We start from the raw sequence: 18,214 nt of genomic DNA on the forward strand, positions 1-18,214 counted from the left end.
ATGTTTGGCATATGTGTGCTAAACATTATCAACTCAACACAGAGGAAGAGTCCTTCCATACCTTGTTGCATCATCTTTCATAATTAAAGTTGTCAGTTACAACTAGGGAAGCTGATTACCAGAAAATAAATAGGACCCTGTTTGCTAAACTATTTATTATTATCTCTGGTTCTTTTGCAGCTGTGTTTTTACGTATGAGGTACACTAACAACCATAAGACCTCAAAAAATTATTGAGAAGTGGCTGGGAAATCTATGAGACTCACCTAGAACACAACTTCCATAATATTCTTGTACACTCCAGTCTGAAAAGCCCCTTGTTTGAAGGCAAACACAAGACAAAAACCTGGAATGTAGAAGAACACTGAGAACTTAGATTAAGCAAGGTCACTCATAATCCTGAGAGATGCCTTTCTCTTGCCCTCCATTGAACTTAATATCGGTTCTTTGGAAACTAATAATGCCATTGCTGTAGAGCTTGCATTCATATTTAGCCTGTAACATAGCAGACATAGGGCTGCTAAACTAAAACAAATCAGATTCCAGGAATACAGGCTATTTCTACCCACCCTGTATTTGTGGGAGTCAAAATGTAGCAGCAACCACAGTGCCTTCATGTGTGTTGAGCCATGTTACAGATTTGTGATGGGAACACTGATCTCTGCTAGCTGCTTCACAGAAGTATGTGCTTGATGATGACTGAGTTGGAATACAAAGTCTTAGCTTTTTATCTCTGTGGTTTCTGTCACCATTGGGTAAGTCAATATATGAGACTTACTGATCCCTTAGGTCAGTTGTCTTCAAAGTGATGGACAATATGGAAGTGATGGGACTAGAGAGATGGTGGTCATTCCAGAGGGTGGACAGAATAGAACATCTGTAATTACTTTAAAATGTCTTCATACTTTTAAATCTGTCTTTGTGACTATTCTGTGCTTTTGTTTCTATAGTCATAATATGTCAGTATAGTACCAACGCATATAATTTATTATACGTGAAAAAACTAAATAAATTTGTCTTAAGAAGTCTTTTAATTTCAATCTCAATGTAGCTATTTGAATTTTAATTTACTAAAAAAAATGGCATTAGTATTGTACCAAGCACCATCGTAGCTGCTGAGGATACAGTAGTCAACAAGATAAAAAGGAGTTTCACAACCAAAGCTTACAATCTAGCTGGAGATAGTGGCATACACCTTTAATCCAAGCACTCAGGAGGCAGAGCAGGTGGATCTCTAGGAGTTCAAGGTCAGCGTGGTCTATATAATGAGTTCTAGGACAGCCAGAGCTATCTAGTGAGACCCTATCTCAAAAAAAAAAAAAAAATTCACAGTCTACCTGAACCAGTGAGTCTAAAGATGATGAATGCTGTGTCAGCTTCAGATAGGATGCCTTACTTAGTCTAGGGATGGGCAGTTGTGAGCAAAGGTGACTTACTACCATTTTAATTTTCCTTTAAAATTGGAATACATTTTACAATATTCTTTAAAAAAAAGTGTCCAAAATAGTATAACATTAGCATCAGATTACATTATCTAAAGAAATTGGATTTTTTTCTCCTCATAAACCTTAACAAGATAAATGTGCCTTTTTATCTACTGCTGTAGTAAACATGAAATAATTCTGTGACCTGTATGGTCAGTATCTTAGACACTGTTCTAGTGCTGTGAAAAGGCAAAATGACCAAGGCAACTATTATAGGAGAAACATTTAATTGGGAGCTCTCTTACAGGTTCAAAGGTTCAGTCCATTATCATCATGGTGGGGAGTATGGCAGTATGCAGGCAGGTGCTGGAGCAGTAGCTGAGAGCTACATCCTGATATATAGGCAGAGAAAGACTCTGGGCTTGACATAGGCTTCTGAAACCTCAAAGCACACCCCCAGTGATACACTTCCTCCAACATGGCTATGGCCATACCTCTTAATCCTTCTAACCTTTCAGATAGTGCCACTTCCTGGTGACTAGGCATTCAAATACATGAGCCTATGGAGGTCATTCTTATTTGAACCACCACAGTTAGGTATTATGTTGAAATACATTGCCCAGAAGGTATCTTACTATCTTAGGAAATCAACAGGGATGCTGATAAGTGTGCATTATACCTTGTTATTCCAGAGCTATGTACCTGCATATACACTTAAAGAGAGAAAAATTAGGTTATTGGGGTTTTTTTATAATAAAAAAGAAAAAATATGATAAATTTGAGGGAAATTTATGAAGTTTTGCTTATTAAAATCAGATAAAAATAATTAAAATTTTAAATGAAAGTAATTTTTAGTGAAATACAACTCTCTCCACAAATTGAGTGACTTTTATCTTTTAAATCACTATAAAAGTATTATTTATGTTGTACTTGAAATATAATTTCTTGTATGAAATATAGTTTCATAGTATTATGTCAATTTTGTAAACAGGCAAATTGACATATAGGTACTTATGTAACATATCTAAGGATTAGCTGGGAGATGAGTTCAGAAATTACGTTTTTTTAACACCAATCTGCTTAGACGTTCCTTTGATATTCATATTTCTTATGTGTTTTGTGAAAACTAGTAAGATGAAATCGTGGCTTTTGCCTATTTTTTAGTTCACCATGGTCTCTTGACTATGTCTTAACTTTGTTCTTTATCCTTAAATACACTTAGAAATTTGATAATTATAACAGATGCTTATTATCAAAAGATAAAACAATATAGATGAAGTTAGCAAAGTTAAAAAAACATTACAAACCTTCCATGTCTATGAAACTATTACTATTATCATTTTGCAGTATAGCTTTCTAGAACTCTCTGTGAACATTTTATACTTATGGTACTAGGTCCATCATGTTTTACAAATGACATTAAACTTTTATACCCATGTTTTGTTCAACTATTGTGAAATCATCTGTATTAAATCTATTTCATACATATTAACAATTTGACTTCTTTGACATGAATAATAAATCATTTCCCAGTATCTCCTTTATCAATCTTTACTAAATATCTAAAAATATTTAAAAAGTAACATGTGTAGCATATAAAATATACTCAGTCGACTGTTCTACTGATTTTAATTTTTCCTTTCCTTTCCTTTCAAGTTTTTATTTTATATAGATAGTGTTCTAGGAGAGAATTTATGTCTTCAGATTTCTTTGTTCTAAATTACTATTACTAGCTCATTGTCAAGTTTCATGTTCCATTGATTGAATAATCTTTTTTTGCCTGCAGTTATGGAATGTTATTTTTTTCCTTCCTGTTGTATTTTGGCCAGAATCTTGCACACTTGCACACCATTGACATCTCTAATTCAGTTTCAGTTACTCTAGCTTTAAAATGTAGTTCAGTATCTGAAAGGGTATGCTCTCTCTCTTCATAAGGCTTGTTGTTAGCTATTACCCTCTATGACTCATCTAGAAAAACTTAAAAACTCACACAACTTTCAAAATAGAACTCTGTTGAGGTTTTATTTTGAGCCCATTGAATTTATTAAGTAGTTTATGAAAGCATTGGTAGTATCACACTATTGTGATGAGATGTTAGTCAGATATTTAGTTGGTGATGACTATTGAAACACCTGAGAGGAGCCAAAAATGAAAAATTGGGGCATCATTGGTTGTTAGGTGATAGTTGAAGTCACGGTCTGATCAATTTCATTCTGATGGAAAGAAAAAACTCATAGGCATTGTGTACACTAAGCCCCATAATCTTCCATGCATGTTATTTACTTCAAGTCCCCATACCCACAACAACCACCCGAAGAACAATGCATTTCAGATACAGCAAGTCTAGAAATTAAGTCCCAAATTATGCATTTCATATTTCTGACTAATTTAATTTTTCTGCTTATGCTTCCCCCTGGGTCATTGTTCTGCTTTATTCCTTTGTATAGTTCTTTTAGTTAAATGATCCAGTTTTTAAACATTGACTTTAAGGCTTACCACAATTGAAAGCTTTCTGAAGCATTCTTAGTTCTACTCCTGGTTATGATATGCCATGTCATCAATGAAGTGTTTCTTGCAATGTGCAAGTCACCCAAAGGAAATCATTTACTAGGGTATATCATGAAAGAGCTTCTCATGGTCAAGAATTTATAATGCATTTAGAAAGCTTAGGAAGTGGTAATGCATTTTTATTTGGAATGTATTTTTAAATCAGAAAAATTTCAAAGCAGTTGAATTTTACTATATAAGATTTAAAGACCATCTTTAAATATAAATAAGTGATATGATATCTCATATGTTCAACTGTGCCATTAATAGTCATAATGTAAATGTTTTGAGTCGTAGGAACTATTACCACTGCAGAGAGAAGGTAGTTACATAGAGGGCTACAAAGTGCCCTCAAATTTGAATTAAATTGTCAACCTTAGATTAAAAACATCATTTCAGTTAATACCCATTGTAATGAAAAAAAAAAATTAAAAGACAAACTGCACAAAGCAAGCAAACTGTATAGAAATCTGCTCATCATTCTCCCCTCCTGTCTTCTCTCCTCTCCATCTCCCATGTCCCAAAATTACATCAGATAGTTTTTGACATGTGACCATCATTGTACCAATGCTCAAACACATGTCATAGTAATGGTTAAGAAACATTTGTTCATTATTTTCTTTCATTTCATTCTACATTTATTGAGAGCCCATTGTGTCCTGGATATGTTTCTTGGCGGTGGGTATAGTGCATAAAATGTATCAAAGAGCTTATTTTTTATGGATAAGAAAAATAATTAATAATTAAATAAAGAAACATTTTTTCAGTGGTGACAAAGTTCATAAATACATATGCTATTCACTTCTCTTCTCTTTCTTTTCGATAGCTATTAATAAAAATTAAAGCAGAATAGGAATGGAAAAAACCTGTAGACGCAAAGTGTCTTTCTAAGTCTGATATTTTCTTCTTCTCTTGCCAAACAATGCAAATTAATAGGAACAAATAAAATCCTCTAAAATTAAAACTTATATAATAATTAGGACACAAAGATAGACAACTACTGGGGATAATATAGCCAAGTATTATCTGTGCTACCAACTAAAGATGAGCCTCATTCAATCAAGAAATGAGTAAGAGATTGGAGGAGTATCTCAGCGGTTAGAGCAATTACTTAGCATATGTGAGGCCCTATGGTCAATTCCCAGCATCAATTTTAGAAATGAATAGAAGATGGAAATGAGTGAGTAGCATTTGGCAAAGGATTTGTAGTAGTGCCTATTAAAATTAATTAAAAACAAAGGTGGAATAAGGTCATAGAGTGACAGCAATAAATTGTGTGTGTGTATGTGTGTGTGTGTGTGTGTGTGTGTGTGTGTGTGTATGTGTGTGTGTAAGCATGTGCACACATGCCATAATATACACATGTAGATCAGTGGGCAGTTTTCAGGAACCACATCTTGCCTTCCACCTTGTCTGTATGTCTGTCTGTTTAGTGTGCCCCAGGCTAGCTGGCCCTTGAGCTTCTGGCCAATTGTCCTGTCTCTACCTCCCACCTCAGAGCAGAGTGCTGAGGTTACAGATTCATTCCGCTGTATCGGGCTTTTAGTGTGGGTTCTGGGGATTGAACTCTGCTAATCAAGTTTCCAAGGCTGGCACTTTTAGCCACTAAACTATCCCTCCAGCCCAGGAGTTACATCATGTTTTGACAGAATAGAAATAACAAACTTGAGAAATGGAGGAGAGCCAAAGAATGATAAATTTCCAGGTTAAGTTGATTTTTATTGTTAATTGCTAGGAGTCAATGGTATGTTTAAAAGCTGACACACCAAATAGTAGAATATTAAGGAGAACTGAGGTTAGCAAGAAGGTGAAGAATAAAATAAATGAATGAGTGATTTGGAAGAACATAGAAACTGTTCTAATTAACAGGTTTTTAAGACAAAGAAATATTTTTTTTCTAGAGAAGAAACATAATAAATTAAATGTCATCATAAAAATAGCCCAAGCATTGTGATAGACTGAGCTCCAACATACTCGCATACCAATGAGCATAGTCATTACTGTCTACTAGATGAAAACATTTTAGGCTGCTGACAAAGTAAAATCCTTTTCTTACATGGTTTATAAGAGGCACACCAAACAAAGGGAGTTAAAGAAGCAAAACCAAAAGAATCCAGGGGGAGAGACAGGCAGATACAGACAAAAGCAATTTCATATATATATACTTCTTCCACAAAGCAAGATTCAGGCTCAAAACAAAATGAAGGGGTAAAGAAAACACTTTATAATGCTCAAGACTTCTAACTTACAGCATCATGGCCATGGCTAATAATGAACTATTGCATGTTTGAAAATTGCTAAGAGAGTAGATTTGAAATGTTCTCTGAACAAAAGTGATAATTAAGTGGGATGCAGATTTTGTTTATTACCTTTAATTAATTACCCCTCAAAATACATATATATCAAAATACCATGTTCTGTTCTATAAACCAGCAGAAATCTTGTTAAGGAAAAATAGAAAACAGTAAACACTTTAAGTACATTTAAAATGTGATTCTAAAGACTGTAATTGACAGTAAATATATAATATCTCTCAATATCTCTTCCTCCAAGAGCGTAGGCACCTTTATCGGGTAGAAGTGAGCAGAGGGTCGTTGGCCATGCTGTTAGCTGAACATCAGCTGAGAGGTGAAATGAAAGAATTCCATAGCCCACTGCAAGTGCAGAGGAAGATGGGGAGGGCACAGTGGCTCTGGATGTCCACAAGAGTGAAGAACTGCTGGCTGAGAGAGCTCTGAATGTAGATCTGTGTAGATCCAGAGAAGAACATGCGGGGTAGAGGACATCAGCACAGCCCCTCCCTGCTGAGAAAAGGCCCGAGTTCCCACTGAGCCAAGATGCTCACCAGCTTATGTTTTTAGGCCAAAGTCCTAAGGGCAGAGAGTAGAAGCGGAAGGAGAGACAGACAGGCCTAGGCTATATCTGTCTTTATACATATGCCAGGGTGAGAAGCTCAGCTTTCAGTCTCTATGACCAGGGACGCTCCAGAGGGTTTCAAGATGGTCTCCCGGGATGCTTTCTTTAAAAACTCAGGTCTTCATGCTCTACAGTTCCTCTAAGTGCTAGTTTTAAATGTAAGGACTAAATCACTGGCATGAAATTAGCTAGCCTCTTCTGTCAGTGCTGGAGTTTTAGAACTGATTGCTAACAGAGGGAGATGGTGGATATCATCTGTCACTAAGTACTTCAAAATACAAAGGAAATAAAAATTAGAGCGAACAAAGAGAACTGCTTTGCATGCATCCATTACCTTGCGGTGACAGCAATTAGACAACCTATCTACAGTGGCTCACATAAACTGGTGTAGTCCACGCCAATATGATAGACCAGCCCTGTTAATGCTGTATTAACATGCAGGCATTTTTTCCTCTGAAGGATAGTGAGAAATTCTCCTGTGTGGTCCCCTCTAAAATTTAAAGCTTCAAGCTGCTTCCATCTTTTACCTTACCTTTTTTATTTTATTATTTTATTTTTATGTTGACAACAGAAGTAAAAGAACATGGAGAATGGACATTCACTGATACCTGCTATGGGTTGAATGTAAAGTCTCCCTTCTCTCCCATTCTTTTGTAGAGTGATGCATAAGTCTCTCCAGGGTGGATGCATGGAGGAGTCATTGAGCTTAGGTGACCTTGAGCTCTCCTGATCTAGAGCAGGAGGTGGAAACACTTAGCAAATGGAAAAGCTGTCAAAAACAGGCATGTCTATGCCTCATAAATTCCTTTTAAAATATCCATTTCAACGAAAGTCTTAATTATATTTCATTTCTATCACCAAATAAGCAAAATAATTATTAGAATGAATAATGGAAAATTAAACATTCTTTACATTATAGCCAAGTGTGAGTCTCTTCATTAGAATCTGCAACTTACACTTTATTATACTCAGTAAAATAGGGAAGCTCAGACGTAACAAATGAATGCCCCAGAATTCAATATGATGGCACGTGTTCATCCACATCTTTTTTCCCCCACTATGTTGTTATTAACAAATATGTCTATGTGAATGCTTTGCCATATGTCTGGAAGAGTTAGTTATCCTTAGAGTAATTGTTAATCTCCTGGGACAAAATGTCTAGAAATAACTTTCATGCATATTTTTTTAAAAAATAATTCCTACTGCATGGCTGACCAAGCCAATCTTCTTTAAGCCTTAAATCAGAACTAGCAGAGTTGAAGAAAGAAAATTGGAAATGAGGAGTACACTGGCAGGTTTTATGTCAACCTGACACAAGCTAGAGCCATCAGAAAGGAAGAAGACTCAATTGACAAAATGCTTTCATAAGATCCAGCTGTAAAGCATTTTTTTTTTAAATTAGTGACCAATGAGGAAGGGCCCAGCCCATGGTGGGTGGTACCATCCCTGGGCTGATGGTTCTGGGTTTTGTAAGAAAGCAGGCTGAACAAGCCATGTGAAGCAAGCCAGTAAGCGGCATTCCTCCATGGCCTTTACATCAGCTCCTGCCTCAAGGTTCCTGGTCTGCTTGAATTCCTGTCCTGATTTACTATAGTGGTGTACAGTCATGTGGAAGTGTAAGCTGAATAAACCCTTTCTTACCCAACTTGCTTTTTGTTCATGGTGTTTCATTGCAGCAATTGAAACCCTAAGACAAGGAAGATCTTTGAGAACTGCCTTTCCATTGGTGACCTTGCTGTCTCTGCCACTCTGGAGGCAATGTCTGAGCAGGGATGAGCAATAGTAAGCCAAGTCATTAGGATGTTAAAGCAGCAGCAGTTTGCTGAATCCACTAGCTCTATTCCTGAGAGTGACTAATTTCTGGAACTATTGGCTCTCTCTCTCTTGTTCCATGACCCAAGCTTCTTCTGAATGAATTTTCACACTCAAATATCATGGGTGTCCATCAGAGGAAGAGATGAGGCAGGTAGATATGGGAAAATGTGGAAACAGGATACACGGTGTTAGATACCAAATGAAGATGAAAACCAAGCAATGAAATTCTCTCGTATGAAAAGGGAATTTGGCACAGATGGGTAATTAGAAGGGGAGTCTTAAATCCTCCTGCTGTTCTTCCTTTCTCTGATGGAGTCAGGTCAGGAAGGGTAAAGCCTTTAAGAGGAGAAGAGCTTTGCAGATTTACTCTTTCACACTGACCTCATGTGGAGCAGGTACTTGAGGCTGTAGTTCTGTTCTCCCATTCTCTGTTTTAATGGGAGCAGAAAAGAGGGCTTTGTGCCCTCTTCGAGCAAAATATTAGAAAATTTTTGGAGGTTTTCTCTGAAAAGGGCAGGGAAAGCACAAGCACTCTGCCCCAAATTTACTTGAGGCCAAAAACAAACAGAAGATGATAAACCAGATATTCGGAGGAGTGTCCATTCAAGAAAGAAGAGTTAGAACAGTGGAGGGTTCCTGTGTGTGTGTGTGTGTGTGTGTGTGTGTGTGTGTGTGTGTGTGTGTATGCACATGCTGATTGCATTTACAGAACACGGTATGCTTGAATAACACTTGTAGCAAGTTCAAAATTACCTCTTTTTTTCTTCTGGTAAGAGGAGATGATGAAGAAAAAGTCTTTAGTGACATAACCCACATTGTTTGTAACCATTTGGATATGCCATGCACTTCATGTTCATTCTCACAGCAACCCTAAGGGAAGGTATTTATGAGATCATTTCTCAGAAGAGAGATTCAAGTTTAAGTAATTGGTCCAAAGTCATCCTGTGGATTATGCAGTGATTGAGAGTGAAGCTACATGTCATTGTGCCCAAAGGTTGGATTCACCTATAGAAGCTTATAAATTTGCACCAGGATTCAAGTTCAAAACTGAGCTGAATATGTAAAATATTATATGAAGCAAATAAAGCCACAACAGAGATTGTACTAAATGAGTTCATGTATATGAAATTCTATAACGGACCTAAATCTAGGTTATAGTGACAAAAGTCTTTTCAGTGGTTGACTTGACAAAGCCTGGGAGGGGACTGCATTCTGTGGGGACATGTGCACACTTTCTTGGGATGAATTTGCTGTATTTCTTAGTTGTCCCTGTAGTTAAACAACTGTGTTTGGCAAAATTCATGGAAATGTATGTATTTTACTATATGGTGTGGGAATTTTAATGAAATAAGATTACTACTGATTCTTACAATCAATACAGTGAGCTGTATCCCCCAAAGAGATGCAACCATCATCCCTATCTCTGACAACATAAGGGAGGGTGTGGTGGAGAATGTAGTCATAGGATTACTACTGAGGAAAAAATACTTAAGGTTACTCCTGTCAAATCACCCAGATGGGTACTTCTGTGCTTTCTGCTTAACTACTGAATGTTCTGTATTTATTAGGGACACTGGTCCAAATTATGTTTAAATATACAGAGTATGCAAAGTGAGTAATCCAGATACTCTTTTGCTTATTTAATTTAAAATAAAAGAATAAAAGAAGCACATTTCAGTCAATTGTCATAATTGCATGATTGCTTTCATTTTTGCTTGTGTCTGTGGACCTTGTATGTATAAAGATAAGGGGGTATTAGTCACTGCCTAACTCTACCCTGGTAGGAAATGTAACTTATAAAATTAATATCAGTTTTATGCAGGAGCATAAAACTAGTAGAACCTTCCTTGGCATAGATAGACTTTCCTGTAGACATGTCACTCAAAGAAATTTGGATAAAATCTCTTAATCATTTCTTGGAAAATTAATCTTCAAAGATATTAGTCATATTTATCCTAAGATATTGAAGTTTGAGACACTAAGATACTACTAAGTTTAGACTAATAGAAACAGGTTAATTTAAGATATAAGAACTAGATAACAAGCCTGCTGCGGCCATACAGTTTGTAAGCAAAAAAAAAAAAAAAAAAAAAAAGAAATGTAAAGAGTCACCCACATCTAACCATTGGCTAAAAGTAAATATTATTTGGGTCAAAGATACCAACAGATACTCCACAGAATATTCACGTGCTAAAGATATTAAAAAACACTTGTCGTTGAGTAAAATTCAAACCACAGTGATATTCTCCCACACATCTGTTAGAATGGTAACAGGAAATAAAACAAACAACTAGAAAGCTGTAAGTGTTGAGCGATGACAGGGCTGCAGAGGAACTGAAATCCTTACATCGCAGTGATGGGAACATGGAATGATGATGTCATTGTGGAGAACGGTTTAGTGCTTATTATTCAACAAACTAAACTTCATGCTTTCATCATTATGCCTTAAATATTAAGGCTTCCCATAAGTGTATTTTAGAGCTAGGAGTGAAGAAAGGGTAGTTAAATCTATTTCATATATTTAAGAACAAAAAACTTCCGTAAATTTGTTTTTTTCTGAAACCTCAAAAAGTCACTGAGTATTATACTTTCTAGAATTTACTATAATAGAAAAATTGCGTTAATAAACATGTATTCTAGAAATTGAGAAACTTTGGGGGTTTTGTTGTTGTTTATTTTGTTGGTTCAGAGAATGATCTATGATATGATACTCATACTTTCAGTTTTAAATGAGTTCAATAAGTACATAGCAAGCCAAAGTAAAAATAATTAATAATAATAAATGATAGATAGGTGGATAGGTAGATAGATAAATGATAGACATAGATAGATAGATAGATAGATAGATAGATAGATAGATAGACAGAAGATGGATGGATGGATGGATGGATGGATGGATGGATGGATGGATGGATGGAGAGGCAGGCAGGCAGGCAGATGGACAGACAGATAGATAAGAGCAGAGCCTCATCAAATCAGGTACTCAAAACACCCAGCAGAACCTGACTAGGGAAGTCCCTTAGCTAGAGTTCCTGATTGTGCTTTCTCTCCACAGATGAGCTTCCCACGGCTGACCTTCCAGCCTCTCCTTCCTCCTGTAAGCACTTTTATAGCACAGGATTAACAGCAGCAATCTCTGTTGGAAATGGTTTACCTTGTAGCTATTTCCAGGAGCCAAGGGTTTCTGTTCTTGGGCTTTGATGCTGTTCTCTCCTCCCTGCCACAGAGAGAGTGGCAGCCTATCCCTAGACACAGGGCTCTGGAGATCACTTGATACCAACAGACTTTGGTTGCCAGAGGTGGGACAGAGGCTGAGGGGCAACCCGGCTTCCACAGCCACCTTCTCGTTTGAGCTCAAACAACACACGATAGTTTACCAAATATATGTACATTGCCTATGGCCACATAAAAGTCTATAGACATACGTTGACAGCAGCATTATTCTTACCCTTAATCTGTAAACAATCTAGAATTTACCTCAGTAAATGAATCACTGTGTAAATTGTAGTGTATCCATACTGTGCCATCCAAGTCATCAATAACGGTAAATGCACTGACACACACCAGGCTGGATGATTCTCCAGAGAATTCTGTTGAGAGAAAAAGGCAATCCCCAAAGGTGATACACTACGTGCTTATGTTTAAATGAGGTATAGAAATGGGGAAATTTGGCTCAGTAAGTGCCAGGAGTCAGCCACAGAAAGCCGAGTTAAGAAGTGGATGTGGCCACGCCTTTAATCCCAGCACTCGGGAGGCAGAGCCAGGAGGATCTCTGTGAGTTCAAGGCCAGCCTGGTCTACAAAGTGAGTTCCAGGAAAGGCGCAAAGCTACACAGAGAAACCCTGTCTCGAAAAACCAAAAAAAAAAAAAAAAAGTGGATGTGGCTGAGACAGGCAAGCAGGAGTATCCACTTGGGGCTGACGCAACTGCTCTTGACTCCGTGTCGGTATGTGGTTGTGATCATCAACAATAACCTCCTAAGATATTACCATTGAGGGCTACTAGTAAAAAGCACATGTTTTATATTCTTTTTTTTTTTTTTTTTTGGTTTTTTGAGACAGGGTTTCTCTGTGTAGCTTTGCGCCTTTCCTGGGACTCACTTGGTAGCCCAGGCTGGCCTCGAACTCACAGAGATCCGCCTGGCTCTGCCTCCCGAGTGCTGGGATTAAAGGTGTGCGCCACCACCGCCCGGCATGTTTTATATTCTTACAACTGCACACAAATTTATAGTTCTTTAAAATAATGAAAACTATCATTCTTTAAAAACACATTAAGTCATCTCTTCCTCAAAACCATCAGTCACTTCCTATCCTTTTCAGAATTCAGAACTCCTCATCATTGTCTAAAAGTATTTGGAAAATCTGGCCCCAGATACTCCAAGGCTTCGACTTTCAGATTCAAGGTCTCTATCCTCTTGGGTAGTTTACTTACTGCTTTGTATAGTTGACGCAGTGTTATTTCCTTAATCTCTCTTACTCAATGTCTCGCGGTATCATTATAATATGCCTCGTATGTCACAAGATTTCCATGAATGAATTTCCAAATAAAAGAATGAATAGAAAAGGACATTTACTTGTATTTGCATATCTAGGAACAGGGACCTTTGAGAAGTTTTTTCATATTTATTTATCTAGTGTGCAGAGCAATAGGTCTCCTTATGGAATCTTCATACATAATTTATTTTTTGGCTTATGCCCACTTCCTCTTCCACACCTCTCTATTCCTTCACCTTGATCCCGTAATACATGCCTTTCTACTTAAGCATCACATGTCTTCCCCTCCACACACACTTTGATTTTGTTTGCATGAAACTAAAAAACAACCTGAAATATTATACTTTTAGAAATTATTAGGTAAAGTTAATGGACAAGTTTCACTTCCACAAAGGACCATAGAGGCCAGCGCCTCTCGATAAATTATTGAGGAACATAAAGAATCCATTTTGGGTTTGCCTACAGGCAAACTTTATACAGTGGATTCTTATGAATAGACAATGAGCTGTGCAATATTTTTAATTCAGTGCTTGTGGCATGTTGCAACACATAGGGCTGAGAGGGTGAAACAATCAGCAGTTAGCAATTGAATAAGCTACAATTTATTGTCTCTTATGTAGTAGCACTGTACAATTAACTTCATTTTATCATGTTTGTTATGTTCATGTTTCCCAGAGTCATCTGGGTTTTATTCCAATGTAATTAAACCAAAAGCAACAAAAGCGTTTCCTACTGGTGAGTATTTGACAGCAGAGTAATGGTGTTACTCTGTGAGTGGGAGCATCTCCAGTCTTGCTGAGTATTTAAGGGTGCTGGAAACAACCAGAAAACCAGGATATTCTCACACTTGAGCATGAGTGAGATCCACATGAAATATTTGTCAAAATGGAATATTCTTTGGCTCTACCCCCAGAGATTCTGACTCCAGAAGACCAACGTAGGCACAAGAAAATTAATTTGTAATGTACTACAGGCTGCATCTGATTGGCAGGCCAGGCCACTCTGCTAAGCTACGAGAGGGCTGCTGGAGCTACTCTGAATTAGACTTAGATGGAAGCCAGCTGAGGACTTGAGCTCCGTTAGGAGCAAGAAGACCCATGTCCTCGGCAGAAGGAAACTGTGACTTCTCTTAAGATAGATGAATGTGAAATTGATTATGTGCATGGTGACTCAGAGGATAATGGAGATGATTCATGGAAAATGAAGCTGCAGACTTGAATGGAGACATGGAAACAACAGGGACGGTGACGTCAGTGGAACGTCAGAGCCAAGCTAAAGATTTCTTTTATTGCATATGAACCTTTTAAAACACTTATCCTAGGGAGACAACCAATTGCAATTAGTCCTGAAAAACAAAATAATCTGATACTTTTAGAGAGACTACATGACGTGTAAATGCACAGTCAAAACGGTCATGGAAAACAGTTCTGGCTGTGTGCCTAACCTCTCCCGCCTCTCTCTCCATCAATAGAACTACAGCACAGTAATAACCAGGGATAAAGGAGAATTCATTTAGTGCTCCCATTGAAATCACAAGGCCAGATTTTTATAGATAGTAGCTGTGTACTCTGTGATGACTTGTATTTCTCAACTTAAAAATTATTTTTATTCTTTACAAATTAATAGAATGCATTTTGATCATATTCATTTACATTCCTCCCCATATCCTCACACTTCCCTATCCCCTCTACCTTCATGTCCTCATTTCTTTTTGAATAACCCATTGAATACAATGTGTGAGGTCACTGGAGAATAGTCAACCTACCAGAAGCGTCACTCTAAATAAAAATTGACACTTCTGTTTTCCAGAAGCCATAACCTGTCCATAGATCCTCAGTTAGGGATGAGGCCTATTGAATTCCTTCCCCTCCATGCTACAACTTTGACGGGCTTAACTTTGTGCAGGTAACTGCAGCTACTGTGAGTGTGAGTACAGTAGTCCTCTCCTGCCCAAAAGACACTGTTTCCCTCAAGTCCTCCCACCCTCTGGCTCTTGGAATTCTTCTCCTCCCATTTCTGCTACAGTCTCTAAGCCTTGGGAGAAAGGTTACATAGATGTCTCAATTATGCCTCAACTTCTTATCGTTATGTAGCTCTTTTCATAAGCAAGTGGTCGTAGGTGACACAACCAGATGTCTGTTGTGTGGGCTCTTGGAATCTACTGTTTGCCTCATTCAGTGAAATGAAAGGGCAGAAGTGAATGTAGTGTGAGCTTGGACATGTCTTTCTTGTTCTCTGGATGTCTATGAGTTCTGGATGTGTAGAAGCCAACACTAAAACCCTTAGAACAGCCACGTAGGAAGAGGAGAGGCCCACAGGAGCTGCTGGCATCATGGAATTTCCTTATTTGCCCTGGGCTGCCTGCCACAGTTTTAGTGCCTAAAAAAAAGTACATTTGTTTGGTTAAGCAGCTGCTCTTGGGGCTTGTTTTATGGAGCCAAATAAAACTCTTAGCAAATGAAATGGTTATCACTTGTTTCTTATATGCCAGATTCTACTATCTGGCCAGCAGTTCTGTATGAATTTGACATGCACTGTTTTGGTTAGTCCCGACTGCAGCCCTATCAGATGCATTGTTCCATTTTAGTCAGAGCTTCTAAAGAGAAGTCATAGTGTTTTTTTTTAAGATATACTGTAATTATAACAGGATTCATTTACTTGGGTAAAATTAAGTTTTATTTATCCTAATCTGGCTTCACTCCAAGAAAATGTATTAATATTTACTTTGAAGTTATATTAGTCTATGTATATAGATTGGCTTATAATACCAATCCCTACTTCCCATTGAGAGTAAAATCAGGTAAAACTTCTTGCAAAAGAAACTTGCTTGATTCTTACAACATGTATGTAGGCTATGGACAGATTCTAACTCAAGTACAAATGACCCCATTATAGACTGTGTTGGTCTACAGCATAGCTAATCCAAGTACAGCCTCAAATTAATAGTGTATCACACTGGTATAGGCAGATTTATTAATCTTTTATTGTATTTACCCACCTCAAAAGCCTGTCTGCATTTTGTTATTTCTTCTTTTTCTCTTTAGAGAAAAGGGATTAGAATATTAAGTGCAACTTGATCTGAATCTCAAGTATAAATATGAGAGGAATTCGTTTGCAAAGATGTAGTTTTCACTGCCTAGAATTAATTTGACTTTGGGTGTTGAGGTAGAAGATTAGAGTCCTAAGAGACAAAGTGAGAGTCTAGTTTTAAATTAGATATAATATCACTCATCAATTCTAGGTAATTGCCCTCAAAATACTTGACATTTTCTTTGGCTTTATCACTAACCCTCAGCAATGATTTAATGAATTTCATGGCCATGCGGGAAGAGCACATGACTCTATAAAAACCCATCTTTTGAATCCACATGGAGTACATGAGGCAAAATCAAGATCATACCATAGGAATACTGAGTCTTGAAGCTCTCTTAGTTGTTTAATATATATACGAGTTTACAAAATGAGATTGTACAAAAAGAGAGTCAAAAATCACTCCTGCCAGTGTTTATACCATGGTCAGAATTAAGGCTTCCTAATTTTCAGTTTAGGGTTCTTTCTAGTTGCCCATGGCTTCCTATGAAAGGTTCCTGTTAAATCTTTTTAGCCTGTTATGACAAAATATTAAAGTATGAATGGCTTAAACACCAGTCATTCTCTTAGTAAAGTCTGAAGACTTGAGAGGCCTGTTCAGTTCCCTGTGATCAGCAGTTTTATTGGATGTCAGATGTCCATCTTCTTGCTGTGTCCTCAAATAACAATAGGAAAGGAGAATCTTGTGTCCCTTATTTCCTATAAAGACACTAATTTCATTGTATGAGTTTTATTGTCATAACCTAATTACCTCTGCCAAGCCCCATGTGATAGTTTGAATGTGATTGGCCCCCATAACCTCATGTGGAATGGCACTATTGGGAGGTGCTGCTTTGTTGGAGTGGGTGTGGCCTTGTTGGAGGAAGTGTGTCTCTGTGGGGGTGGGCTTTGAGGTTTTGTCATCTCAGGATATGGCCCAGTGTGTCAGTCAACTTCCTGTTGTCTACAAGATGTAGCACTCTCAGCTCCCGCATCATGTCTGCCTGCCTGCTGCCATGCTCCCTGTCATGATGATAATGGACTGAACCTCTGAAACTGTAAGTGAGCCACCCCAATTAAATGTTTTCTTTATAAGAGTTGCCATGGTCCTGGTGTCTCTTCACAGCACTAAAAACCCTAACTAAGAAAGCTCACCTTCAAATATATTAGTGGGGAGTAAAGCCTAAACATGAATTTTGGAGGAATTGAAATTCAGAGAAATTTCTCTAGTGACTTTTCATATTATAAACAGCATTAGATGTGTATAATTTTATAATTATAAGCTTATAACAAATGACCTTAAGATGAGTCCTTTTTATTGTTGAATCAAACTTCCATAACAAATTATAGGAAGCATGATTGAATGTGTATTGCGTGAGATGGGCATGGCCATGTCGAGAAACCTTATGCCTCAGACCTATGAGAGAGACAAAGCCTTCCCCAGGTGAGGCTGAGAGGGATGGCAAGCCTTCCTCTGGTCTGAGTATGAATGTTAACAGTATGTGCAGAAAATGTCCACCATAAATTTCTTCTCCCACCCAACAATGTTCACAGTCTGAAGATTGCTCTCCTATAGAGCCTTCTTCTACAGAGTAGCTAAACCTGCCTCTTTGTTCAGGTATATACAGTAATCCTGCCTCCTTGTTTATCTGTACACAATAATCCAGCCTCCTGGACCAGCAGTGTGCATTAACCCTGAGTCCTTGTTCAACTGTATACAATAATCAGGCTGAGATTCTGGAGTGCTACAGCCTCTCCACCTGAGCCAAAACAACCTCATCCCAGCTCTTCTGCATCTCTATCCGTGTGCCTGTCATTTCCTCATTCCCTCTATGCCCAAGTTGGCTCAATCCCTATAGTGTGCAGAGCAGACAACTAAATATGTTTGCATATGATATCATTTTCACTGGAAAGAAAAGTAGAACTTGCTGCTGAGAAGTAAACTTGGTCC

General features: G+C 37.7%; 1 protein-coding gene across 1 annotated transcript in view; it reads left to right on the plus strand.

Annotated features, from left to right (window-relative positions):
* The window catches only part of LOC131922040 (ras-related protein Rab-3C-like), a 122,972-nt gene that overhangs the window by 35,506 nt on the left and 69,252 nt on the right, over positions 1 to 18,214 (plus strand). The window lies entirely within an intron of this gene.

This window comes from Peromyscus eremicus, chromosome 11, assembly GCF_949786415.1.
Source record: "Peromyscus eremicus chromosome 11, PerEre_H2_v1, whole genome shotgun sequence".
Lineage (NCBI taxonomy): Eukaryota > Metazoa > Chordata > Mammalia > Rodentia > Cricetidae > Peromyscus > Peromyscus eremicus.